The 27,605-nt window shown below is 47.9% G+C and overlaps 1 protein-coding gene and 1 pseudogene across 1 annotated transcript in view; one reads left to right on the forward strand and one right to left on the reverse strand.

Annotated features, from left to right (window-relative positions):
* The window catches only part of LOC144147427 (high affinity cationic amino acid transporter 1-like), a 942,196-nt gene that overhangs the window by 596,957 nt on the left and 317,634 nt on the right, over positions 1–27,605 (forward strand). The gene's annotated exons all lie outside the window — the stretch shown is intronic.
* On the reverse strand, positions 15,323–26,831 carry LOC144144701 (uncharacterized; annotated as a pseudogene).

Below are 27,605 nucleotides of genomic sequence, written 5' to 3' on the forward strand. Positions count from 1 at the left end.
CCGTTCATCGCCGCTGATAAAGCGATCCGATCCGGCGCGTTTTGTGCACGGGTTCTGTGTCGGTTGAAAATGTCTTTCTTCACATGCCGCCGGTAGTAGGAATTACAACCACCGCAAAATAACACCCGGCACCAGCGGGGCCACATCTGAGACCGCGCTTTTTGGATAAACAGTGCGCGGTGCACCAAAGGGAACGAGCGCACGATTCTCCCCGCGCGGCTGCGAGTTCGCCGCCAATACCAACTGCAGCTACGTGCACCGCGAAAGGGCAAGGCCAGGCCGCACACATGCGGCCAGGTCTTTCGTTCGCTTTTCCAGCCTTTAGAGGAGTGTCCATGCTGTCTACAAAGATGAAAAAGCCGAAAGAGCTGGCGCGTAGCAGACGGCAGTCTGTGGGAGCGCTATAGAGGAAGTACGTCACCGCTGAGGAGCGGAGCATCATGGGAGGGGAGGCCAACAGCGAAGAAACAGTTGAAAGGAGGAGGAAATACGGCGCGACGATTATGCGCGGTTTTTGATCTACGATTTCTCAGCTAATACTCATCGCTTTAACAAAATTCTTGCAGGAGGAGATTGCTAATACATTGCTTTATTTGGTTACATGTACATCCATGCATCGGCGGAAGGCATTTCAGGACCCCTTGAAGAGTGCACGTACAACTACATTAAATCGTTCCTCTCATTCCCTATACTCACCCTTCATTTCGGAAACATCCACTCTGACCCCATTATGCTGGGTAGCCTAGGAACCCCCCCCCCCCCCCCCCCAGGATCGGTAGTGTCACCTTTCTTGTTTAATCTCGCCATGAAGGACCTTCCGGCCTTTCTCTCGGACATACCCTGCCTACATCATTTCATCTATGCAGACGACATCAGCCTATGGATGGCTCGAGGCTCCGACGGCTAAATCCAGGAAGCCCTGCAACGGGCAGCCCAAACCGTCGGGAAGTACGCAGCCGTGCGCGGCTTATCGTGTTCCCCCACAAAATCGGAGCTTTTCATCTACAAACCGCAACATAAAAACCCACCGATATTGAACCTAACCACATCATCAGGGGCCAACATACACATAGTTCACTCCATAAAGGTTTTGGGTCGACTCCGCCTATATGGTAATGGCGGGCATATAGACGCACTCAGGGAGATCGAGAAGGGGGTATATCAAACCACCAGACTCATCTCCAGGGTTGCGACAAGGCACAAGGAGATCAAGGAGTCAAGCCTTATTAAGATGGTGCAGGCCTTCGTCTTCTCACGCGTTACATACGCATTGCCTTTTCTCACCTTGCGGAAGACGGAGCAGGAGAAGGTTGATAGCCTCTCCTGTACGGCACACAAGTGAGCGCTCGGCCTGCCCCAACACACATCAACTGCAAACCTACTGCACCTCGGGATACACAATACCCTCTCAGAATTTATAGAGGCACAGTGAACTGCACAGCTAGAGAGGCTCTCTCGCAGCTCTGCCGGTTTGTGCATCCGGAGGTCTTTGGTCCTGGTACCACAAACACCACACTACACGTGACTTGTTGCCATTCCGCCTCCTCTGAGGAATGTCATCAGAATGTCGCCAATGCCTGTGCGAATGCACCTCATCCACAATAAGGAACGCCGTGAGGCAAGAGCGGAGGCCCTTCTCAAACAACACCCACCGGGGTCTCCTGTTTTATACACCGATGCCGCCCCGTATCAAGACAGAAACGCATCGGTACTAGCTGTGGTCGGCTCCAAGGGGAGCCCCATCGCTACAGTATCTGTAAGCTGCACTTCCTGCACAGAGGCAGAGGAAATGGTAATCGGTCTAGCCATAGCCCACAGTCGGTATCCTCATCATGAACATCATATCCGATTCTAAATCGGCCGTATTAAATTTTTTAAACGCCAGGGTATCATCTAGAACCTTGGCAACCCTGTCGCAAGGGCCCACACCTCATAGCCAGACCTTCCGCATCATCTGGTCATCGGCGCATTCTGGCCTGATGGGAAATGAGAGAGCCAGTGAGACTGCTCGAGATGTGCTTCGCCGAGAGGCTAGTAGAGAGGCCCTGAAGATAGCCCGCAACCTTTCGGTTATAAGGACCGCCTCCATACTTTCGACGACACCCTTGACCATTTCCGCCAGGATCGGGCAGTTTTTCCACCACCGCATCCATCGCTCAGTCGAAGGCATGGAGTCCTTCTCAGGCAGCTTCAAACATTACCATTCACCACTCCACATGTCGTGTCCATCATATATCCCGGGGAATATAAGGACGCTTGCCCCTTCTGTTCTGTGGAACGAGCATCACTTCACAACATCATTTGGTCGTGTCCAGTAATATCCGTATCACGTAGAAGAAATCATCCCATCCTTCATAAGATATCATCCTTACCAGAGTGGGAGGCTGCCATCTCTAGCCCAGCTCCCCACGTGCAAGAAGCCCTCGCCCAGTTGGCTGAAGACACCGAGCTCCCAAAACACCGGGAGCCCAGCTCTCCAGATGACTGAGTGAACAGCTCAGTGGTGCAATCACCACAACTTCTGGGCAAAATAAAGTTACTACTGCTACTACTACTCTCTCGCGCGGCGCGAATATAGCGTGAAATAAACACTCTTCACGGCAGCCGCGTCCAGTGGTCGTCATTCTCGCGCTACCCCTGGCTCAAACATAGCAAGGCCAGAGCGACGCACGCTTCACGGATTATCAACGGTGGCTCGAGACGAACAGAAAAGCCCAAGTGCGGATCGGTCAGCCAGCCACTTCCAGTAAGTTCATTCCGTGCACGGGCGATTACGTTCTAACTGGGCGCGCTTTACCGATAGCAACATTTCCAATAAAGTGTTACTCCTCCGGTGCGCGCGGAGAACGGAAGACTGGAAGGCCAGGCGGGTCGCTCAACCACCTGCCGTCCAGCTTGTTCCTTCTGCCGCTTATAATGCAGGGACCTTAGCTGTTTCCTGCCAGGTATGTCGCTTGCAGAAGCTCGGGCGCTCACCATCGTAGGTGATTGACTTCGCTAATTGCGCACAAATGCTTTTCGAAAACTAAACTCAAAGGCTGACTGTGAATAGTGAAGGAGGCAACCTGGCCTCGCTGCGTATAAAAACTGTAGTCTGCGTTTTTTTTAGATATTATGAGCTCTCAAGAAGATTTGGTTTACTTTTATTTCACGTTCTCACCCACTTAGGAACTTTTTATTTAAGGAAGACATCTATAGATGCTTCAGCAATGACCTCTCGCCGTTCACCATTTTTGTGAGGTCACAAACCATAGTACAAGCAAGAGTACGAGGCGTCGCCCTCTGTTTTCACATTTCTGGTCTTTCCTGCCTTATTAAACAACTGCTAGTTGCGAGAATGGTGTGTTTAGATTTTCAGCACCGTAATCCATGGATACATGCCAACTTGTTTTTACTCTTTGGTGTCTTAATGCCGAAATTGGCTTCTGGATTACGTTTCGATCTGGATTACATGCCGTTCGATCCGCGGACAGAGAACGTAAGAGCGCGTGCATGCGTGTGGACAACTGTGACGTCAGAAATGAAAATGGGAGGCCATTCGCATCGTGGATCAAAACAAGCTGTCCTTGTCTCCTCTGTGATCAGCATAGAGAAAAGAATGACTAGCACCCTAGCATGGAGTTGTCAAAAATAAGGGGCTCAGCCAACCCACTTTTGTGCGGTTAGACAAATCATGACTCGAAAACAAAAGAAAACATTCTTTTTTGCCAGGGCGTGCACGTCTGACAGGGCTAATTGTTGCGTAATTCCTTATTCCACTTCTTTGTTTTGCCTTTGTAACTTGCTACAGACACATTGCTGTAAATTAAGAGTAAATGATTTTCTTTCTGCAATTTTATTCGCTATGTCTCGTGTGTTACGCATGTGGGCGCTGGAAAGGGCAGCTCGAGTGTCAAGTGTCACGCACAGGGAACGATTGCTCTTTCCTAACCAAATAAATGATAATAAACTGTAATTGTTACATTATGCGCGATGTTCTGGGTGGGTAAAGAGTTGTTACTCAAGGTTAACGGTGCTTAAATTGAGAATCATCATTAAAAGGCAGCAATGACCGCTCCGAAGAGCAAACGATCTATTTCAGATGGCGAAAAAAAAAAGACACATCCTGGGGCAGAATTCTCCGTTTGGTCCATTTCATGTCCGTTTCACAGTGTTCCTTTCGACCGAGCCCTGATTGGCTGAAAGGAGGCGACCGACCGAATCTGACGCAGCGCATTCGTCGGTCAGATACTTCGCAAGTGCAACTACGTCACCAATAAAATGGACGCGAAACAGACATTTTCGAAACGGACATAACTCAAAATACCCCGCCAGGGTTTAAGAACCACAAAATAGTCATCATCACCGTCATCATCATCACCAGCAACAGCATAATCGTCGATTATCTTGAGCCCCACTTTCAAAACTTTTCCGAAGCCTCTACATACCAATATGGAAGGTATATTAATTAGTATGAGACCTGCCAGATGTATGGCGGCTGCGATGATATCACGCGCACTTTCCTTCGTGATCAGGCGTTTTACGTCTGTCGTAAATAAAGGCATAAATGCGTCATGCGACGATGAATAATAAAATTATTATTGTAACAGGTAAAATTATTACGTAAAAATGCCACAGGTAGAGAATAAATTACGTATCAATGCAAAAAAATCCACATTATTTTAGCGTAAGACGCAGCAAGGGGCCGCCCAAAATATTGTGTAGGGCTGCTTCAGGTGCGGGGTGGGACGCGGCGGTGAACATTGGTTGGCAACGCCGTTCGACGGCGCTCGTTTGGCGTCCTTCGTGGACGCGCTCGCTGCAGGCCCGCCGCCGTGTCGCCTCGCCCTCAGTTCTTCGAAAAGGCGCCGACAGGGAGCAGGCAGCTTTTCGGCGACGCCGCGAAGATGAGGCTATGGCGCGCCACTAATGAAGTCGGCGCTTAATTAATGCGCGCCACCATGCCGAATCAGGGTGAGAGACGGAGGGAAGGATTATTGCCACCTCGGCTGTGAGGCCCGCCATTTTGGCCACCAGACGAGGCCCCTTTTGAAGGGTCCTAATGAAGACACGTCATCAAAGGGCCCTAATGAGGCATTCTTCGCCTCTAAGAGGTGCAACAAAAAGGGGGGAGGCGTCTGCAGTTCGCACGCCGCCCACGCAGAGCAGTGCAGCATTGCAGGTGGGGTAGCTCAGGAGTTTTCTCCTGAGAGGTGGACCACAAAGGAGCGTTTTTATGGAGCCAGGCGACACAAGTAATGACGGAAGGATAGGGGCAATGAATGACCACTCAGATGCTGTTCCAAGGGTCTCGGGTGGGCGTCACTGTCCGCGTGGCGCAACCGCAACATGTGCACAAAGGTCGAATTGCAACCTGCTAGGTCTATAAGAACTGGAAACGCCTGAGACCTGATAATTTGTGAACATGCTCCCTCGTGATTCTCTCGACACCCTGGCATCGGCGGCTGCAATGACAGCCGTCGCTTCTTTGTTGACTCGGTTCCAAACCTAAATTAGACGACCGCGTGGATCCCGGGGCCATGCCCGCCCTGCTGTGTTCGTTTAATGAGAGGTGGAAAGCGGTCGCCGCGCCGCGGGCCGCCCGCTTCCCAATGAGCGCTCGCCACGCCAATGCGGCAAGGCAAGGACGTGTTCGTGCCCCGTCATGCCGTCTCCTGCACGCGCACACTGAGCTCGGCTGTCTGCTGAACCATCCCGGTGCACTTGCTAACGTCCGCACACCTCCTCACACCTGTTGCGACAGACAGAGGCCGTTGCAAATGGAGCGATGTAGTACTGCCCAACGTTATAGGTCTCTTGCGCTGCACGGCAGGAGGCCAAACCGACTCCCGGGCAGTACAAAGCAGCTGGGGTCCCATAGGATCCCGTGTTGACAGAATCAAAATCAGCTCGATGCTCCCGACTGTTTGGCGAAATGATGTCCAACCCATCCACGGGGCGTCCGATCTCTTCCGGCAATCAACTTGGTACAACATAATAAAGCTTTGCAGCATTAAAGGAGTACTGACACTAAATTTCCCGCTTTCGGTTTTTATGCTGTAAGGGATACCTAGTGGTCCAGTAATTACAAAAATTGAACGAAAATCAGTCAGCCGCCAGCGCAGAATTAATTATAACGCATTTATTCCAATCAGTTTCAAATTCGGTCGTCGCGCGCCAAATGGCCGTTCAAACACAGTACGGCGAATCTTACGTCATGGTTCCCGTGACGTCAGGGACGTTTGCCGCATCGTCTGCTACGATTGCACATGGTCCGCACTGGCCCGCGCAGTCGACATGTCGTCTGAATCGTCAGACTCGGATGAGTCGCTGCCACATGACAGACAGACGGACAGACAGACAGAACAACTTTATTTGGCCAGGCGACCAGGCGATTAGGCCGGCGACGTCTTCGCCGTCCTCCGTTTTTTAATATTGCTGCGCCTCAAACCGGCGCACCCTCATGAAAATGGACGTTGAGTTTTAATAGACCCTCTATTGTGTTTGTATAGAGTCAATAAAAAGTCAATTAAAACTCATCGTTTATAGACTGTGCTCGTTAAAAAGTCAACAAACTTTGTATTGCAGAACTTCAACCAACATTTTATTGCCTTCAAGATATTGAGTTTTAATACACTTCATATTGCGTTTTTATAGAGTGAACCAAATCTCCCATCTCAAAAACTGCGGCCAATATAAAATCAATGAACTTTTTATTGCAAAAATGCAACATGAATTTAATTGCCTTCACTATATTGAGTTTTAACAAACTTTGTACTGCCTTTCTATAAAGTCGTTTGAACTCCGAATGTGTGGACTGTGGTCATTAGGCAGGCAATAAACTTTTTATAACGAACACGCAGCAAGAATCTTATTACCTTCATTATGTTGAGTTTCAATAGACTATATTGCGTTTCTATAGCCCACCCACGCAGGTCTGGTAGCTTATCGGTGCATATATGTAGGGTGCTATAGCGCCGCCTGCCCCGCCTCATCAAGCGAGATCGCGCGTGGACGTCCCATCCCTTCGTCTTGGGAGCACTTGGGAGCGGTGGCGCCTGGGATGGCGGACATCACCGCCGGAGAGTTCGAGCCCCTGCAAAGCTTCTCTGTTAAAACTTGCCAGAAAACCTAACTCACAAGCAACAGGATATTACGACTATACTCAATAAGAATTTTATAGAAAGCTAATAGAAATATATTTAATAAAAACTCATCAGACATTCTGTTCAGACCTAGCTCATATGCAACAGTTTTGATCACTGGGCACACTAAGAATTTTATAGAAATTTAATTCAGATAAATTTAATAGAAACCCGCCAGAAACTGTATACAAAGCTGACTCAAACGCAACAGGTTGATACGACCATACTCAATAATAATTTTAAAAAAGCGAATCTAAGCAAATTTAATAAAAACTCATCACAAATTCTATTCAAACTTTATTTACACGCAACACGATGTTACGACTATACTCAATGCGAATTTTATAAAACATTAATTGCCATAAATTTATAAAAATCCGCCAGAAACTGTATTCAAACCTGATTTCCACGCAACAGGCTGTTGCGACTGTACTCAGTAAGAATTGCATAGAAAACCTATTGAATATATTTTATAAAAACCCCATAAGAAACTCATAAGAAACTACATTCAGAACCGATAAGGCCTACTGACTTGGCTCTATAGACTTTTAATTGAAACGCGGTGGCCAATTTGTAATGGAAACTCAGTAGAAATATTCTATAGAATGTTGACAAAATGTTTATAGGGTTCTTTTGAGCAATATCTATAACAAGTTTATTAAATCTCGGTAAAGATTTTTATGAGGGAGACCGTGATAGCAACAGCTTGTCGCCACTCTTGTAATTAATCTGATCGCGAAAAAGAAGTTCCACATGCGAGAAAGTAGATGTTAGTGTGGTGAAAAATTGTGCTAGAGTTTGTTATCAGCGCTGAATTTAAAAGCGGCGTTGAGAAGTTTGCCGCGATGGTAAGCCTACGCTGACCGGAAGCGGAGGTTCGGCGCTCCGACCCAGCACTGCCGGCACCGCAGTGCGGCGAGCGGCCTAAAGATGGCGATACCTGCGCGCTGGAATCAAAGCAGGCCACGGCAGATGTCATGGTCACTTATGGCTGAAACGGCAATTATCGCCGAAATAAAGCTCCACATACGAAAAAGGGGATGATAGTGTGGTGAAAAGTGGTGTAAGGGATGGTCATTCGCAGTTGTACAGATAGCAGCGATCAAATATTCGCCACGCTACTAAGCGTACAGTTCCCAACACCCAAGCTGACCCGAGCAACGCCGAGCCCGCTGGCTTGGGCGACCGTTCTTGCGGCCGCCGCCGCGCACGAACTCAGTCCACGTTTAGCGCTGCATGTCGTCGCGTGGAAAATAATGCATCTTCGTGTCATCGTCGATTTGCTTGGACAGGTTACCATGAGCAGTAACTTCGCATTCCGCGAGCTTGCCATAGCACAACTTGGGCGAGCTCGGCGATGCGCACCGCCGCGTCGCCGCGGTGCGCGTCGACACCGCGGAGTTTTCGGCTCCAGAGCAAGGGAACGCCATGCGCCGGCCATGAACTGAAGAGCAAAGACGTCGAACGCGTAAAGTGCGCAAAGTTTACAAGCATTGTTCACACAGGTACAGTGCGCAACACCCTTGTATATAACACTGAGTTCAACTTCAACTGGTTACCTCTCAAAACTGATGACTAAAACGTGTCACAAAAAATGTTGAGGTCAAAATATATGGTCAAGAATTCAGAAGGATGCAATAGTTTTCTTCAAATGTTTTTCGGCTGCCGCAAGATAAGACTATAAGTATGAAACCTGCGTTATAGACAAGGGTGTTGCCCTCTGTACACCCACGTCTCCTGCCCAAACGAATACCACCGACAACAGCAGCGCAGGATATGGTTTCCGGTTCCGAAAACGACTATATGACGTCACCCTGAACCGGCCAGACACACCGGCCAATGTTTCGTCACGCCGAAAGCGATTTTGCTAGTGCTGCGGATTTGTGGAAGCTCGCGGCCGGGACAATCAAAATCGATTTTAGATCTGATTCCGGCCTCGGATCGCTGCAAAAATTTCTGTGAGGCATCTGTACAAACTACTGAAGCCAATTATCATTTTTAGGCGTCAGAATTTGGTGTCAGTATTCCTTTAAATACGTTTCAGCGTTGAGGAAACTGCTGGGGCGGTGATAGCGCTCTTCCACTCGCAGGTTCACTAATCGATGATTGTATGAAGTGGAATTTAAAATGAGAGCTCCTTGTTTAAACAAATACAGGTGGTGACAAGGACTTTTCAAAAACGTCCGATCAAAAAAAAAATGAAAGAGTATAACGCTATCAGTGATTTTAGTCCATAACAGTCAGCGAGTACGCCGGACCGCAGGCTTGTCTTCTGCGGTGCGCGCGCTTTCGCGCACCTGTGTACTTACGCGTGCACTTTCATTAAAGCGCGCCCTTACGAACACGGGTTGCAGCGTCAGCTTGCCTATTAAAGCAAAGCTTTCTACCTCTACCAGCCAACAGTTGTTTCGTGGCGTGCGGGATAAGAAAGTCCCAACGCGGCTGCAGAGGGAAGGGCGCTTTTCACTCATTGAGCGCAGTGTAGATGGCGCGGCAAATTTACCCAGCGTTCCCCGCGCGCTCACGACGTCGGGCGCATCGCCGCGACCCGCCTTTGTCATCTGCTTAGCGACGGTTCTTTTGGGCATGTTTAGGCGCAGCTTCGCGTCAAAAATGCGCGCTTCCTTCACATGGCTTGATTAAATTGTTCGACAGCACCTCCTGGGTAACCCGGGCACGACGGAATTAAGTACTCGTATGGCAAATATACGTTAAGGATTGGTTTGTAGGGCGGGAAACCAAAATGTAGAGACCACATACTGACATCTGGCCAGTAATCAAACACTACCTTTTGCGCACTGCTTCCCCCGAATGGCACTCCGTTTTCTAAACAGGGGAATGCGAATTCGGTTGTGTTTTAACAGCTATTACAAAAGGCGAAAGTCGCAACTGGTTCCGATAAATACCGATTGTACGAGTTCCCTCAGCTTCCTCGCAATTAATCTCAAACTTGCTAAAATAACTAGTTTAAATCGTTATAAATGGGAACCGCTAAGCTCACATGCAGAATTGTTTCGGTGTCCGTACTTGTATCGCGCGGTGATGTAGCCCCTAGCTAGCACGTCGGGATGGCTAGGTTCCGCTGTCTCACCATTCGAATTACGCTCCTCGCCGTTCTCTTTCAGCCGACGCACGTCCGGGCTACAGCGGCGGCGTCCACCCACAACAATTGCCCGTGCGGCGTCACTTGAATTCACACAAGTGGCTCTACAAATAGTGAAACCAGAGATTATGCGTGCCGTTACCGAGAATTCGCAGGGGCGGTGTCCCGACCGCAGAAGCGAGACAGTGCAACTTGAAGGGATCAATTTTCTTGTCTGGTCTCCCGTCTAACCACATTTCAGGTCAGAACTGGCGTGTCGTGCTTCAGAGAGAGACAAGGGGAGGGGAAGGGCGAGGTTCTGATGACGTTCTGGGGGCCGCATAGTACTTTCCCGCGGGCCGCCGCAGGTTGCCGACCCCTGCACTAGAAGATAACGAACACAGTAAGTAACGATCGCATACTATATGTAACCATTTGGGCCTAGCACGGTGTATGTGCCCGTATTATTTTACGCAAATATTGATGTACACATCTAAGTAGGCAGCGGACGTGCGATTTGGTTCTTGTTTCGCATTTTCTATTTGCGCTTTATTCGTTTATTTGACGCGCTTGCCTGACCTACCCGCTAGTATACAAGTGCCCTGGCGTTGGTAAATCTTGCGGCGTAAAATTTCCATCCCAAACAGCGTTTGATAACACCACAGTGAGGAAGAGGGGACACAAGAAGGCCCTGAATCTCGGCTAAATCTTTATTCGGAAGAAAACACACATATAAACAATCATACACCACACGTGTCTCTAAACGTCATCACTGCATAGCGGTGCGCCAACAATCTTATCGTAGCTCACTCCTCCCCCCTCCCCCTCCCCCCCCCCAAAAAAAAACCACAACCTAAGGCATCGTCTTTGACAGGAAAGAAAATTCCTTATACTACAGTGTCACAGAAGCATAGCTTATGCGCTTATCTTCACTTTTTCTTATATGAAACGCTTCCACCAACTCTCTTGTCAACTAGTCATTGTCGCGCCAAAGAATACACGTGTCCTTATACAATGGGTAGCATTTTTTTTTACTGTTTCCTTCGTGGGCCTTACCGTGCCGAGTGATATGTGCAAATGGATTATTCTTGAGTGAACCACGGTGCTCCATGAGCCGTACATTGACGCACCTGCCTGATCGGCCACTGTACACATTGCCACATGAAAACGGCAAGGAGTATACAATGCCCGTCGAGCAGGGAACAAAAGGTGACACATGTTTCACACTGCACCCGCTGCCAGCTTTCTGTCCTGAAAACTTATTTTCCGCCAGTTTACATATTCTCCCTAGTTTATTCGGGGCCGCAAAAACGACCCAAACCATTGCACCCTGTATTTTTACAATGCCAAACGCATCAGCCCGGTCCGGCCAACAAAGCCCTCTCCTTCTACTCTGGCCACTCTCCCCCAATAGCTTCAATCATGTGACCAGTTCAGCTTGGGGCGACGCGTGGTGGAGAGCGGAAACGCTGGCAAAAGACGCTCCGCCGCGGCTCTGAGCTTTCTAGCGCTAACGCGAGCGGCATTTTGACAATGGGGCTCTTCGATCTACCGTCTCGGACTCACCGCGGATAGCCCGCGGGTAGTCCGAGGATTCCCCGAAGTCATAGGGATACATGGAAAAATCGAATGCCGGGCTGCTTCTCTGGGAGTCCGCGGTGAGCCCGAGACTGTAAATCGAAGAGCCCCATTATCGGTTGCATTGGCAACCAGGCACAAGCCGATCTCGAAGTCAGTTGCGGTTGCGTGATCCCGGTTCAGCTCGGGGCCCCACCTCGCGACATGTGGGCACTGCAGGTGTACCACTCTGTCCCATTGCAAAACGCGCGATGCGTTTGACATTGTAATAATACAGGAGGTGACGCCCAAACCCCGTAACTGCCGGCTATATTTTTCAGGCCGTGTGAGATACGATTCATGTAGGGGATAACAGCGATCCGGTTTCTTTCACCCGGACGGCCAGCTTCACACTCCGCAGCTGAATTCACAACTTTAAGTAGCTTCTCTGCACTCCTCCGCATTATTTCCTCAAGGAAACCAGCCGAGTTAAGCCTGGTGATTTGGACCTCAAAACAACTGCCAATGGTATGCGTACAAGGCTTAAAAACGGCCGGCCTTAACACAGAAAAGGCAATCCCACATTTAACCAGCTTGGAGTGCCCAGAGCTGTAATTCAAAAGCGGTTTGGCAGATATAAGGCAGTATGCCCAGCATACATGCCCTGGTTCCAAAGACAAACGCAAATCCAGGAACTGTAGCTGACCGCCTCTCGGAAGCTCACATGTAAACCGAAGGCCCAGGGCGCACTCATTAAACAACTTTAGAACACCAACCATTCGGCGTGACATATCGCAAATATCAACAAAAACCAGGAAGTCGTCCACTTATCCAACTACCTTCATAGCCAACCCACACAGGTTCTGCTCAATACGTCTGTCGATCCCACTGAGGAAAGTATTGCTAACAACAGGGGCTACCCCGGAACCAATACATATCCCGGGTTTTTGCACATGTAAGCCACCCTCCCACGCCACAAAGGTTGCCTTCAAGTAAAAAGACAGAATTTCCAGAAAACCACTCACCGGTACCCCACAGTTGTTAAAGAAATTCACATCATTTTCCTCTTTGATGCACCGCTCAACACTGTTCGTTAATTCACCATGGGAGATCGAATAGTACAAACCTTCGCCACAACTACTGAAAATTTGGCACGTGCCTGGATTGTTCGTTCTCAAAAACTCTACAAGGTACTCCTTGTTAGCGATTAAAAACGGATCGTGAAGACGTAGGGAGTCCAGGTGTCTCTGCAGATATCCCGCCACCACCCTCTGCCACGAGTTCCGCTCCAGAACAATTGCGCGAAAAGGTACTTCGGGCTTATGCGTTTTTGCCTGGAAGAACAGTCCCTGCAGAGTTTGGCCCCTTTCGTGTTTTACAGCGCCTGCAAGACGCCTTAGTGCAGCGTTTTGCTGCGAAGCCTCTACCAGGGAAGGAAATTTTCGCATCCGTGTCAGCAGAAAACTCCCAGTGGCACCGCCAGGAATCGAACGTGGTCCCGAATACATAGACGGAGCCAGAGCCCGTCTTCTTACTGACTAAGCTACACCCAGTTTTTTCTTTATTGCCTGTCCTGGCTATACATGTCACAAACAAACAAAAACTACAAAGCGCGAAAACACACCGGCGTGTCACTTGCTTGTGTGTTAAAAGTGTTAAAAAGGCCGAAGAGTGACTAAGCTACGCGCACACCAGAAGACGGCGATACAGACGGTGTACTCAACGAGCACAGCAGCGGGTGCACTCAAAGACCTCGTGGAAAGTGCAAACCGCATAATATATGATAACGGTGTTCATGTGGTTTGGTAATAACCTAATTAGACAGTCAACAGATACGAGGATCACGCGGTGTAAGTTGGCATCAGCTGACTTCGGCGGCACTTCCGGCTGATTTTCGGGATTCCGGATGGTTACGTGGCTGGGAAGGTCTTCCCACGTGTGACTGCCTGGCGAGATTCGGCGTTGTGCGTTCCGCACGGTGTCCGCTTTCCGACCACACTGAAACATTAGAACATGTCGGGTAGCCGCAACGTTATTAAGTAGGTTGTTCGGACTCGCACTTCGAACGAACACTCGTTAAAATGCTGTGGTGGTGAACTTTCTGATATTGCTGAATGCCAACAGAGTGGCCTGCAATACCAAATCCGATGGGTCCCTGGACATGAAGAAATTGAAGGCAATGAAGAGGCACACAGAATTGCGCGGGAGCAACTCCGTATTCACCCCGAGCAAGACTGTTCAGAACCCGCTGATTCAGATGCGGAGGCCGACATCGACACAGAGGACGGTGGTGCTTTCGCGAAGGCCGAGTGGAAGGCTGTTCTTCAAAACAAAATTCCGGAAGACCCCAACCCGTTGCCCCCCGGATTCACCCGATGGGCAACAGTGCGGCTAAGGCGTATAAGAATGGGCCCGGCCCGTACGCCTAGTACGGCTCACTATTTCTTCGGGTGTGGAAACACGTAGAGCTCTCCGAACTGCCAGAAAGGTGGTACCGGTGCCCTGTGCAGTGCGCAACACCTCCTGTGGGAATATTCGGCACTCAGTGTTCCCAGAGAACGCTGCCTTAAGACACTTGGCCCGCTACGACCGGCAGACTACGAACTTTGGGCCAATCCACTTTGGGCCCCACCTCACAGGAAGCACCTGCTGGACACTCTGCTGATTTTCACCAGAGAAGCCGGCATTGAGGACTTTCTTCCCCTGTTCTCCCCACTCCTTACTTCCCCTCCCTTTTCCGACCCTTGACCAAGGCCTCAAGCGGACTTCTTTCCCTTTTTTCCCCCAATAAACGTGTGTTCATTCATTCATTCTGATGTTTGCTGGTGCTTTTGCTTTGTGGAGAAATCGTGGTGCTGCATGTCTTCGAGCCCGGCCGCAACGAAAATGTTCCCACTACTGTGGGGCGTCTGGTCGATTCTCATGACTCATGAGTCACATGGAGCACGAGTTGTCACCCATAGGGGAAAAAGCTTTTCTTTTGCGCTGGTCAGGAGCACGTAGTGAGATAAGGAGCAACATCCTGAGCGTTTCTTTTGTGCCGTATTGAGGTCAACATAGTTTATGAACTCGTTACGCTGGTGAACTCTCGGTGAACTGATTTTTTAGTAGCTGGTTGCCGATCGCCTACAATTGTTGTGGAGTGTGTAGTATGACCATGTTGCATGAAAACTGACTGGATAATTCTGATTTTAGTGCAGCGCTGTAACCACCAGTCGCTGCGCCCTGATATGTGGGTTATAATAAATTGTCTTTTCATACAGACAGACCAAAATGCCTACGTTTAAGTAGCCCAAGAAAGACCATCGTCGTTAGAAAAGTGGCAGTGCAACGCCGCAAAGTGCGGGAGAGAAAGCAAGCACAAAAAGAACAGAACTCCCGCTGGCGCAGTTTCAAGCAGGGGGCGCGCGAGCACTGCGAAGTCGGGAAATATGAATTGCATTGGGTGGTAGCAGTGAGCGGATAACGGCGCTATAGCCCATTATGGCGAATCACTGTTCTGCACTTCCGACAGCTTTCACATTGAGTGGAACGGCTTTATCGTTTTTTGTTGCGTAGGCTAGTGCCTGCGGTGCCACCTGTTGACCCAATGCAAAAACCACAAGTTGCTCTATTGTACGTGACTATCTAGGGCAAGATAAACTGTAGCTCGTCAGCGAGTTCTCGTTTTAATTCAATGCGTTCGCCTATCTTCGGTTGCAGGAATATGAAAAGTATGATAAAGAGGCCATTTTACCTTGATTGAATCTTAGGCAGAGATAACATTTTGGTGGTGAGATGTTTGCTGGCGCCCTCTGGCTCCTAACGTCAGCTACAGGACTCGCGCGGCCACCGGCAGGCTCCGCTCGTGAGGGGCAGTAGTGCTTGTGCTAGAAATCGCCCGTTTTCATACTTTACTGCATTGAAAACTGTATTTCAAGTACTTCAGTTATTTCGCGAGCTTCTAACACCTCTGAATAATTTCGAGCGCTATTCCGCGCAAGTTTCATTTCATTTATTTACTCTCAATGCCTTGAGGCGTTACAGAGAGGAGGGGTACAATATTAAACAAGAGAAAAGAAAACAGCAGGGTGGTAACAGAAAGTGATTGCTGACAGAGGACTTGGAGGGCGCAGCATCGCTGATGGAGACGATGGAAGCTGGAAGGTGATTCCACTGCAAGCTGGTCATTGGAACAAACGAGTTCAGGTAGAGGTTTGTTCGGGAGTTCGGCACACCAACTTTTAACGGATGATCAATGCGTGATGACACGTACGGTGGAACTGAAAAACGGGATTGTTTTAAGGTCTGATTGGTGCAAAACATTTTATGGAAAACACATAGGCGGGATGTCATACGACGGGTTGCAAGATGAGGCAGTTGTACTATTTGTTCCATGTTAGTGACACTGGATGACCGGGAATAATCAGAAAGAATGAAGCTAAAACGGAAGACTGGGCGAGTTGGTACATGTTCATAGTAACAGCGCTAACGACACGAGACAAAAAAGAAGAGGGCACAAACACGGCGCTGTTTGTGCCCTCTTCTTTTTTGTCTCGTGTCGTTAGCGCTGTTACTATGAAATGGAGAAAGAATGAAACGAGCGGCCCGATTATGGATAGCTTCAAGTTTGGAGACGAGATTGGCAGAATGTGGATCCCATACAGAAGAGGCCTATTCAATCTTCTGTCGTACAAGGGTTTTGTAAAGCTGCAGTTTTAATGAAGTGGGACCTCGAGAGAAATTACGTCGGAGGAAGCCGAGCATGCGGTTCGCATTATTGCTAATATATTCAATGTGCGGGTGCCACGAAAGGTTATCTGAAATCTGAACGCCAAGGTATTTGTAGGTTGTAACCGATGAAAGAGGGAAGCCATTAAGGAAATATGTGTTCACAGGGGTTTGCTTGATTGTTCGTGTTAACCTCATATATTTGCACTTGTCGACGTTCAGTTTCATTAGCCAGGTGTTGCACCAGGCTGGAATTGTGTCAAGGTCGTTTTGAAGTTTTGAGGGGTCGGAAGGTTCAGATATATTTCTATATATAACACAATCGTCAGCGAAAAGACGTATTGATGAGGTTATGGTATTAGGGAGATCATTAATATAAATTAGGAAGAGAAGAGGCCTCAATACTGATTCCTGAGGGACACCAGATGTAACAGGACAGTGAGGAGGTTCGTTACCATTGAGAGTTACATAAAGCGATTTCGCAAAAAACGTTCAATCCATCTTAAAATGTTAGGGTCAATGCTCAGTTTGCTAAGTTTGTAAAGTAGTAGTGAATGGGAGACGCAGTCAAATGCCTTCGCGAAATCAATGAAAATGGAATCGACTACTCACGTAAGATCCAACAAAGAACAAAGATCATTAGCAAAGGTGATCAATTGAGTTTCACAAGAATGATTTTTGCGAAAACCGTGTTGGAAACTCATCAAGTTAGTGTAATTGATGTGTTCGAGTAGTTTAAGAGAGATAGGTCGATAGTTAAAAGGGAAAAAAACTTCACCAGACTTGTGTACTGAAATCACCTTTCCACCCTTCCAGTCGTCGGGAAGTAAGGAACACTGTAAAGAGTTTGAAAAAATATAAGAAAGGATCAATGAGGAGTTCACATTGGTACTTTTCAGAAACCTGTAATTAATGCCATCTATTCCAGAAGATGAAGAAATTTTAGCCCCCTGTATTAGCTTGAAAATCCCAGCACAGTCAATAAAAATTGGTTCTATTGGCTCAAGATAGAAGCTTTCTTTAACAGGAAAAGAAGTAGTAATTGTTTTAGTAAAAGATAAATAAAACGTATTGTTGAGCAACACGCAGCACTGCTCTCGTGGAACAAGTGTCCCATCAGGTGTTTTTTATTTTACATCGTTGCGGGGATCAGCCAATAAGAGGGATGGGAGCGTTCGGTTTCTGCACGAGAAACGGATTTTTATATTCTGATGCGACGCGCACATAAGCCGACCCCCTGTCAGCAGAACTTGATAGCCTACAGCGGCGAAAAATGCGTTTTTTTATTAAGTAGTCGTTTAAGTGAGACGTACCACGGTTGGCGTTTAGGACAGGATGTTCGTCTGAGCGGTATGTACTTATCAGTCAGCCATTGAACCTTGTTTGGAAATAAAAACCAATTAACATTGAGTGGACGCTCCCAAAATTCAGGAAGGAAATTATCTATAAAAGCTTTCAGCTCCCTATTTATGGCTTGGAAATCAGCTTTAACGTAGTCTCTAATTTGTGTAAACTGTTTGGCGGGACGCGAAGAGGCTGACGGTACAATGAAATGGGCAACCAAGTGGCCACTCAAGCAGGCAAAAGCGTTAGAGATGGAACAGATTCGGGAACAGGGGTCAGTAAAAGGTCAAGGGTGCTGGAAGACGACTGGGTAATGCGAGTAGGTCCTTTAACAAGTTGACTTAAGTTAAATATAGAGCAAACGTCAATAAAACTTGAGCATTCTTTAGAACCACTGCTGGTTACAGGAAACGGTTCGTTCCACGAAATTTTCGGAAAGTTAAAACCACCTAAAACAAGCAAGGGGGCTTTAGGAAATTTAACAACCACTTGGTTTAGGCAATCGTGGAATTCATCACAAAAAGTAGGCGAACTGTTCGGCGGGCGTAAGCAGGCACAGAACAAGAAATCTGCGTGCTTTATCTGGATACAAACTCAAAGAAATTCTGGATGCGATGCAATGCGGACGTCATAAGAAGCAATCTCATCGGATACCGCGATAGGAATGCCACCTCCTTTACGCCCAATTCTGTCGTGCCTGTATATGGTGTAATTTTTTTTTTCAATTCAGCAGTTCCTTATTGTCCACATCTTCATGCAGCCAAGTTTAGGTGAGCACAACAACATCGGCTGGGCACGCGTCAATCGCGGACGATAACTCATCACGTTTACTCATCAAATGTTGGTGAATACAAAAGAATGGTCGCGTTTGGGTTTCGCCTGCGCGGCTGAGCATTGCTAGGTAGCGGTTGGGTGCGGTGACGGAGAGTTGGCTGGACTAATGCCTGCTGTTTCACTAGTGGAAAGAGTGGCACTGCACGTCCCAATTTCGCAGAAACTATCGGTTACACTGCAATAAGCATAACACTGTTGGCCGACGTACAGCTTATTATAACGCAAGCTGTACTGTTTCCCTGTAGCCTTACCGAATTCATGAAGCTTTTTGCGCGAGTAGCGAGTGGCTTTACAAAAGTCTTCCTGGATTGTGATACAGGTTCCCCAAATTTTAGCCCTTTGGGATAAAATTCGGTCTTTTGTTTTGGAAGACGAAAACTTGACAATTATAGGTCGGCACTTGTTCTCGACAAAGGAGCCTAATCTGTGTGCCCGAGAAATTCCATCAGCGGGCACTGCTTGTTCAGAAAAGGTGGTGGTCAAAAGCTCCCGTACTTTCTCTTCAGCTGACGCCCTTGTATCTGAATGCCTATCGTAAATGCCGTAAAAAATCAAATTGTCCCGCCGAGCCCTGTCTTCTAATTCATCGGGGCGAGACAGCACAGCCGAATTTTCGCAGTTGACGATTTCAGCTACTGTGCGGCGAGTGTCAGCGTCGTCAGTAAGGCGTTCCAGGGTGGATACCTAGTTCTCAACCGCTGCTAATCTCTCGGTCACATCTGTTATTCGATCTTCGAGCAATTTCTGGCTGGCTCTTACTTCATTTAGCGACGACATTACTTCGGCGTGGCGTGATTCCATTGTACCTGCGAAGGATTTTATAGCTTCCAGTACTTCGCTATTGGTAATCTCGGTTGCCGGTTTAGGAGGCCCAGGGATTAGTTCGATATCACCAGACATAATTGATATGACCAGCAATTGAATAGCATGAACACAGTCAGTGCAAACCATCAAAAGTACATGGGGACATGGTACAAGAAGCAGACAAAGGTTGCTGGTTTTTTACAATGCAAGGAAGGTGAGCAACTAACCTTTATGAAAAAAATGAAGGGCTTAAAGGGGTCCTGAAATACCTTCCGCCGATGCATGGATGTACATGTAACCAAGTAAAGCAATGTATTAGCAATCTCCTCCCGCAAGAATTTTGTTAAAGCGATGAGTATTAGCTGAGAAATCGTAAATCAAAAACCGCGCATTATCGTCGCGCCGCGTTTCCTCCTCCTTTCGACTTACTCTCCGCTGTTGACGGCGCGCCAGCCTTCCCTCCCGTGATGCTGCGCTCCTCGGCGGTGACGCACTTCCGCTATTGCGCTGCTCAGACTGTCGTCTGCTACGGGCAAGCTTTGTTGACACCATGAATCCCGCACTCCGCTCAAGGCTGGAAAAGCGAACGAAAAACCTGGCCGCATGCGTGCGGCGGCCTGGCCTTGCCCTTTCGCGGTGTACGTTGGTGCAGTTGCTATCGGCGGCACGTGACTTTTTATCGGCGGCGAACTCGCAGCCGCACGGGGAGGATCGTGCGCTCGTTCTGTTTGATGCACCGCGCACTGTTTATCCAAAAAGTGCCGTATCAGATGTGGCCCCGCTGGTGCCGGGTCTTATTTTGCGGCGGTGGTCATTCCTGCTGGCGGCATGTGAAAAAGACATTTTAAACCGATACAGAACCCGTGCACAAAACGCTTCAATCATGTGACCAGTTCAGCTTGGGGCGACGCGTGGTGGAGAGCGGCAACGTTGGCAAAACATGCTCCGCCGCGGCTCTGAGCTTTCTAGCGCTGGAACGAGCGTCATTTCTTTGACAATCTCGAACATCGGTTGCCTTGGCAACAAGGCACAAACCACTCTAGAGGTCAGTTACGGTTCCGTGATCCCGGTTCAGCTTGGGGCCCCACCTCGCGACATGTGGGCACTGCAGGCGTACCACTCACTCCCATTGGGAAGTGCGAGATGCGTTTGGCATTACAGGAGGCGATGGTGTGTGTGTTGTGGACGCCTTTGTTTCGCGATGAAATGCGACGTTGTGCTTCTGCGGGTGGATAGTGCTTCCCATGGTCTGGATTATCTTTCTCGGGCGACGTACGACTCAACCTCGCATGGTGTATGTGCAGTGTGCGTGGCTAAAAGCCATCTCGGCTTGTGCGCCAGAGTTAAGTGACTTGCTTTTCGTCCCCGCAAACCGCGCGCGAGGTGAGTGCCGAATTTACGACGGGCAGGAGGAGGCAACCCATCGTCGGTCAATCGCGGTTCAGACTTGCAACGCATGTTGTGACGTTGTGTTCGTTCGAAACGCATCTCTGGATTGTTTTGAAGTTTAATAAAATGTGTGCGTCAAACCCGGCATTCGGCTCAGGGCGTTCTCAGCGATTGCACGAAAGAAGTGCCACGGGGCTTCAACGCTTTCTTTATGGAACGTACTCAGGTAAGAGAATATCCACGTCGTGTTATGGCCGTATTGCATTCAATACAAACGGTTAAGCATTTGTTTACACTTGTTTCATTTGTCGTAAAATGTCCAAGCACACAGGCACTATGCTGACAGATCAGCCGGCGAGCCGACGCTGAGCAGACGACTCATCTCTTTGCCGGAAGTGCGTGAGGAAGTCGCCCTATGGCAGGATGTCTAGCTCATGACGAACATCTGGGAATCGATGACGTAGACATGTGAAGATGGCGGCGTCCAAAAACACGAAGGGAAGGGTGAGGAAAAAAACGACAAAATTTGCGACAAAAGTGTGAGCTTTCCGCTGCACGTAAAGGAGTAATACTTGGCACAGCTGACGTTGACGACCCAATCTAACGGTTGCGCTAGTTTATTTAGTGTGCTCAAAACGCCTTTCAGGGCCGCTTTAAGCAACGCCATCTTCAGTGCTGCTGTCACATGCCCACTGATGGCAGCGTGTTCACGCTGGCTCTTTATGCTGTCCGAATCCCCTGGTGGCTGTGATGCGGTGGTTCCTCCGGTGTAGATGCACAGTGGAGCCGCGTCCACGCATGGCCGCGCATATCCACATGTTGAAGATAGCAGCTGGTCACTGGGGTTGTCCAAGAACGCACCAAGTAGCCAGGCTGCGGCGTTGATTACGGGGTCAGCCGTAGAATGGTTATCGGCCACGGAGACGAGACAGCCAGTATGGCCAGTATCTGTATGAAAAACAGGAAGGGCTTAAGCAACGCCATCTTCACTGCTGCTGTGACATGTCCACAAGTATGCAACACATGAGGAGAGAGAGCGCAACTTTTTTGAGAGCGTCTGTCAGAAGGTCGTGTGTAACTCGTCCTTTCTAGCTTATTTGCGAGGTTCAGTGCTCGGGGCTCCTCGTAAGATTTCGAAATGCGTAGGCTTCCCTAAGTTATTTTTCAGGTACTCTTATGAAGACTCAGCAGTCTGTAATGCTACGCAGCAAGCATCGGGCCCCTACACACGTATCGCACAGCAGTGTTCACTTGTATTATATGGATGCTTTTTCTGTGCCCAACGATTTAATTTTTTGCACCGTCACAAAGGTCTCATTAGGAGGTTTTGGGATGTTTGGGAGGCTCACAAAGTTCGTGTGGATATTTTCCTCAGGTTGTGTGGCGTATAGGTACATTCCCTTCTTCACAAACTGGCTTGCGTTATGGCTGCGTGCAAGAGGGCGATTACCCACAGCGCGCGTTGCTTATTCACATGCAAATACAATGGGAAGGTTTGTGCTACGCCACCGCAAAACGCGCAGACAACGTTGTCCATAGTACTCGAAGGCGGCATTTGTGCTCCGAATTTCTGTCGTAACCATCGTTACCATAACGAACTGACTGACACCTTGAATGGTTATGACATGATTACGGTGTTGAAGGCTTCATATACTCGCTAATGAACGCAGTAAATGGTATACGTGGCGGTTTCCAGTATAACAAGAATCGAAACCGATGAATATGTCTAAGCAGCTCTTTATTGTTTTACAACCCCTTCAGGCGTAAAGAGCGAATCCTGGCTGACTCGGGACAATGTTCTATGAATTGAAGAAAATTATTCTTGCTGTCTTGAGTGGAGTTTCACTATAACGCATATCTGAATATGGGGAAGACAAGGCTGTGGGAAATGTACCGTAATTATTCCTCTGGGTCTGAACAGTGTTACTGCATTTGTACGGCATACGTGATTAGCATGCGTCCATATGTGTGCGTGTGAGTGCGCGCGTGCCCGCGTGTGTGGGTGTGCGCGTGCTTGTGTGCGTACGTGTGTGTGCCCACGCGTTATAAGCCGAGTTATAAAACCAGCAGGCGCCTATACACATAGTAGGTCATCTGGAACTCAACCTACATTTTTTGTGCCCCATAGTACACGCCGGCACAGTCTCATTCCGTGACAACGTAAAGGGTGGTTGTCATGCCACTTCTCACCTCTCATGTTCATGTGGAGTAGCAAGCCAAGCTCGCTCCCAGGCTGACATCTCTTCATCGTGAAAGGCGTCCCCCCTCCCCCGCCTTACGTGATACGTTATTTAGCACGGAAATAAGCCTTGACCTTGCGACAAATACTGAGCATAGCATGCACAGCCATTGCGACACGCAAAATTGAACAGCAGATAGCCTGGCGGTTTAGCGATTCACCTTCATTCTCGCAACTGAAGGGATTATACGAAGCATTTTTATTACCCACTTCTGATTTGTGGAGCCCTACTACAAACCGTTCGCACTTCACACTCGTAGCGCGATACTCCCTACTTACACCTGAGGGTGCGAAGATGGCGCACGGGAAACTGCCGGAATGTTCCGAAAGGGGGGCCACCGCACCAACACTGCGCGCATTCCACCGCCGCGACACGCACACGAACACTGCATCTGGGCTGGCCTTGGTCGTCCATTTATGGCCTGTATGTCTGTAAGAACGGAAACGTAATCGCCTACTATACTCGGTGACAACTTAAGAACAGCACCGGAAGTTGCCGCTGTGCCTTATCACCGTAACCGGATGTTTCTCCGCGCGGCGCAAGTAGGGCGTTACTGGGAATATTTTGAACATGGCGTGAGTCGTTCTCGTGATTTTTCGGACTTAACATGCTTATAAACGACTCCAGTGACTAATAACAAACTGCATGAGACAAGGCAGACGATATCAAGCATTCATAGCAAACCCATTTCAAAACGCGCGTGCACTGACGTCACGGCTCCGGCGCCTTGGCGGAGTGATACACTACATGAGGTGGTGCCGTTCTTGAGTTGTAACCGACTATAAGAAAGACACGTGAATGGTCGCAAATTTCAGTGAAAGCGCCGGCTCTTTCGCCTCCTGCCGCCGGAGCAGCTGTCATTTCGAAAGCTGCCTTCTCGCCGCGCCGAGACTTCGCGAGAGTGGCAGGAGCGTCCCGAACAAGTGCGCGTAGCCGCGCATCGTCGTCGGGCGGATGCGTAGCCTAGTACTGCGCACGCGCAGTAGCCACCCGCATATGCGGGGCGTACACTCCTCCGTAGCAGCGTACGGCTAACTAATTCGGCCTAATAAAACGCGGCGGCACCACCGTCAATAAAGAGCAAACGAAAGCTTCGTTTCGAAACAACTGTCACCCATGAAATAACTCGTGGAAACGAACGAGTTTGAGAGTGCTGCGCGCGTCTGTGAGGCGAGGAAGAGAGGAGGGCTACGGGTGATTGGGAGCAGTGGAGCGCTTCATACGGCCTTCTGGACGGCTTAGGCGCGGCCTTCCGCTTTTCCGTTCGATGCAATTGCCGTCCAGCTGCGACGCCTCCTACACGAAAAAGCCGCCCCGGCTGCGGAAATTTCTACTCTCATCGACCGGCCGTTATAGGCGCTGCTCCCCTTGCTGTCCGGACTCCGTTCCTCGGGGGCGTTTCCCAGAGGGGCTTCATTCGCAGCCGCCGACGGGCGTTGCTGTCCAGGGCGCGGCTGTGGCGATAGCTGCCCCTCCGTCGCCCCCGTGTCAGGCTCTTGCTGCAAGCGGCAGCCGAGTCGCGCTACCTGCAGAAACGAGCGAGGTGCAGGGAGGAACAGGAGAACACTGCGTCTGATACAATACCATACCAAGAGATGAGTTGTTAGGGGAGGAAAGAAGAAGTAAAGAAGAAGTGAAGAAGTAAAACTGCCGCGACGCCCTCTAAAATGAATAATTTATTTATGAATTTATTTATGAATACTGCAATCCCTACTAGGGATTTTCGCAGAGTGGGTTACATGAATTACATGAATGCTCAATATGCAAACAAACAAATTTTCAAAGCAGGCAGATAAAAACACACAGAAACAAAAGTACGCACAAAGCAACTCAAATTATACAAAAAATTCCAACGTTTGTGGGGACAGAGATTAATTGGCATGTTAGTTTAAACACTGTTGTTGAGGCTAGAAGAAAACAATGTTAAGGATGGCTGTAAAACTTCGGTGTTGGTTAGTTTGTTCCAGTCGTTTATAGTTCGTGGAAAGAAGGAATACTTAAAGCAGTTGTTACGGGTTGCATAAGGTGTTATTGTGCGCTCATGCCTTTGTCGAGTTGCATATCCGAACGAAATTGAAAGAACATCAGAAATGTATGTCTTGTAATATTCCTTTACTAGTTGATATAGAAATTTTAGTCTAGATAAGCAGTTTCTTTCTGTTATTTTTGGTAGATTAGCTCGAGTTGAAAGTTGCGTAATTGAAGTGCGTCCAAAGCTGTTATAAACAAAACGAATGGCCTTTTTTGCACTCTTTCTAGCTTGTTGATATTAGTTTTGTTGAAAGGGTCGCATATAATGGAAGCATAATCCAAAGTCGGTATAACTATTGTTTTATAAGCCAGAAGGCGGACGGAGGGGGTTGAAAGTTTCAGTGCTCTTCTCAGGAAGAAAAGCTTACGCATTGCAGTGTTAGTTACCGTATTAATGTGTTTAGTCCAATTCAGGTCATTTGTGATCAACAACACGAGATACTTGTAATGTGGGACTTCGGAAAGTTTAGTATGGGAAGTAGAGTACTCGTGCTTTCATGGATTTTTTTATTAGGTATTTGCATAAACACTGTTTTTTCGAAGTTAATAGCCATTCGCCATTCATCACACCAGGCGGACACTTTTTGTAGAGCATTATTTAACACCTGTTGGTCTGCGGGAGAGCATATTTCGTTATAAAGTACACAGTCATCAGCGTATAGTTTGATTTTAACCGGGATGCCATCAACAATATCATTAATAAAAAGGAGAAAAAGGAGTGGTCCTAGCACGGAGCCCTGGGGAACGCCAGAGTCAACAAGCTGTCTATTTGAGCAGCAATCAGCAAAGATAACAAATTGTTCACGTTTTGTTAGATATGCAAAAATCCAGTTAACTACTTGAGAATTATTGATTATTTTACCTATGTTATATATCAATTTAGTGTGGGATACCTTATCAAAGGCTTTCGAAAAGACCATAAAAATAACGTCGGTCTGTGTCCTACTATTTATTTATTTGGCAAAGTCATGTATTGTTTCAAGTGAGTGAGTGTTGGTCGAGTAACCTTTTCTAAAACCATGCTGGCATTTTTTTAGAACGTTATAGTTGTCCAGAAATTCGCAGATGTGATTGCAAATGATATGTTCCAGAATCTTGCATACGGTACATGTTAATGAAATTGGACGATAGTTTTTAACGAACTTCTCATTTCCGGTCTTACGAACTGGTTTAACTCTAGCGGTTCCCCAGTCTCTTGGTATTTCTCCTTCTTGTAAGGACTTGGAAAAAATGACGTGAAGATATTTTGACACCCACTCAGCGTACCTTTTCGGAATGTCATCAGGCCTTGATCATTTTTTGACATCAAGCCTTAGGAGAAGATTAACTATACCACCTTCAGTAACAATGACATTAGACATCGGTGGTAGGGATGCATGAAACACAGGTGATATACCATTATTTATTTATTTATTTATTTATTTATTTATTTATTTATTTTTATTTACAATACTGCTAGCCCTTGCGGGCTGTGACAGGGGTGGGAAGTGAACAAGTGAACCATACACACTATTAGGCAAAAAACAAGTCCAGCCGTCGTTGAAAGTCCTGTGAGGATCTACATCCTGTAAACACCTCGGGAGGAAGCGCATTCCAATCAACAATAGATCGCACAAGAAACGAGAACTTAAATACATCCACCCGCGGTACATACGCCTGCACAACAAATGAGTGATTGGTACGAGCCGACACTCGCCCTGGGGGGCGCAGGTACATTCCGGGATCCAGTTTGTAGTTTTTATGATACAAGTCATAAATAAATTTTAAACGAGCTATTTACCTACGTGTTGCTAATGGTTGAAGGTCAGCCTTAGCAAGCAAAAGAGATACAGACTGTGTTCTCCTGTAATTTGAATAAATAAACCTCGCTGCCAATCTTTGGACTCGTTCAAGTTTGTTAATTTCAGTCTTAGTATGCGGATCCCAGATGATAGCTGCGTACTCCAGCGTTGGTCTAACAATCGTCTTATAGGCCAACAATTTAACAGAGGGTGTTGCATTTCTCAGTTTCCTTCTCAGAAATCCCAGCTTTCGCTTCGCCAGTCCTGTAATGCGGTCAATATGTTTGTCCCACTTTAAATTGCTGGATAGAGTAACGCCTAAGTATTTAAACTGAGTAGAACTCTTAATTTCTCTATTGCTTATTGTGTATTTATAGTTTAGGGGGGATTTTTTATTTGAAATTGTCATGCAAACAGTTTTATCGAAATTAATTTTCATGTCCCATTTTTCACACCAGTTATCAATACATCGAAGAGCATCATTGAGAAGCATTTGATCAGAAACACTTTTCACATGACAAAACAAGACGCAATCAATCTTACATCAACAAAAGGAGGAACAACCGTCGCAATGTCATTCACATAAATGTCATTCACGCAATGTCATTCACATAAATAACCAATGCGCCACTAATTCTTTCAATGGCAACCAGCATGGCCGAGACTTTTTTCTTTCATGTCCCCGCATGGTGCAAAGGCACCGCGAATA

The sequence above is a fragment of the Haemaphysalis longicornis genome, unplaced genomic scaffold, assembly GCF_048455015.1.
Source record: "Haemaphysalis longicornis isolate Haplotype H1 unplaced genomic scaffold, Haemaphysalis longicornis Haplotype H1 scaffold_7, whole genome shotgun sequence".
NCBI classification, from domain to species: domain Eukaryota; kingdom Metazoa; phylum Arthropoda; class Arachnida; order Ixodida; family Ixodidae; genus Haemaphysalis; species Haemaphysalis longicornis.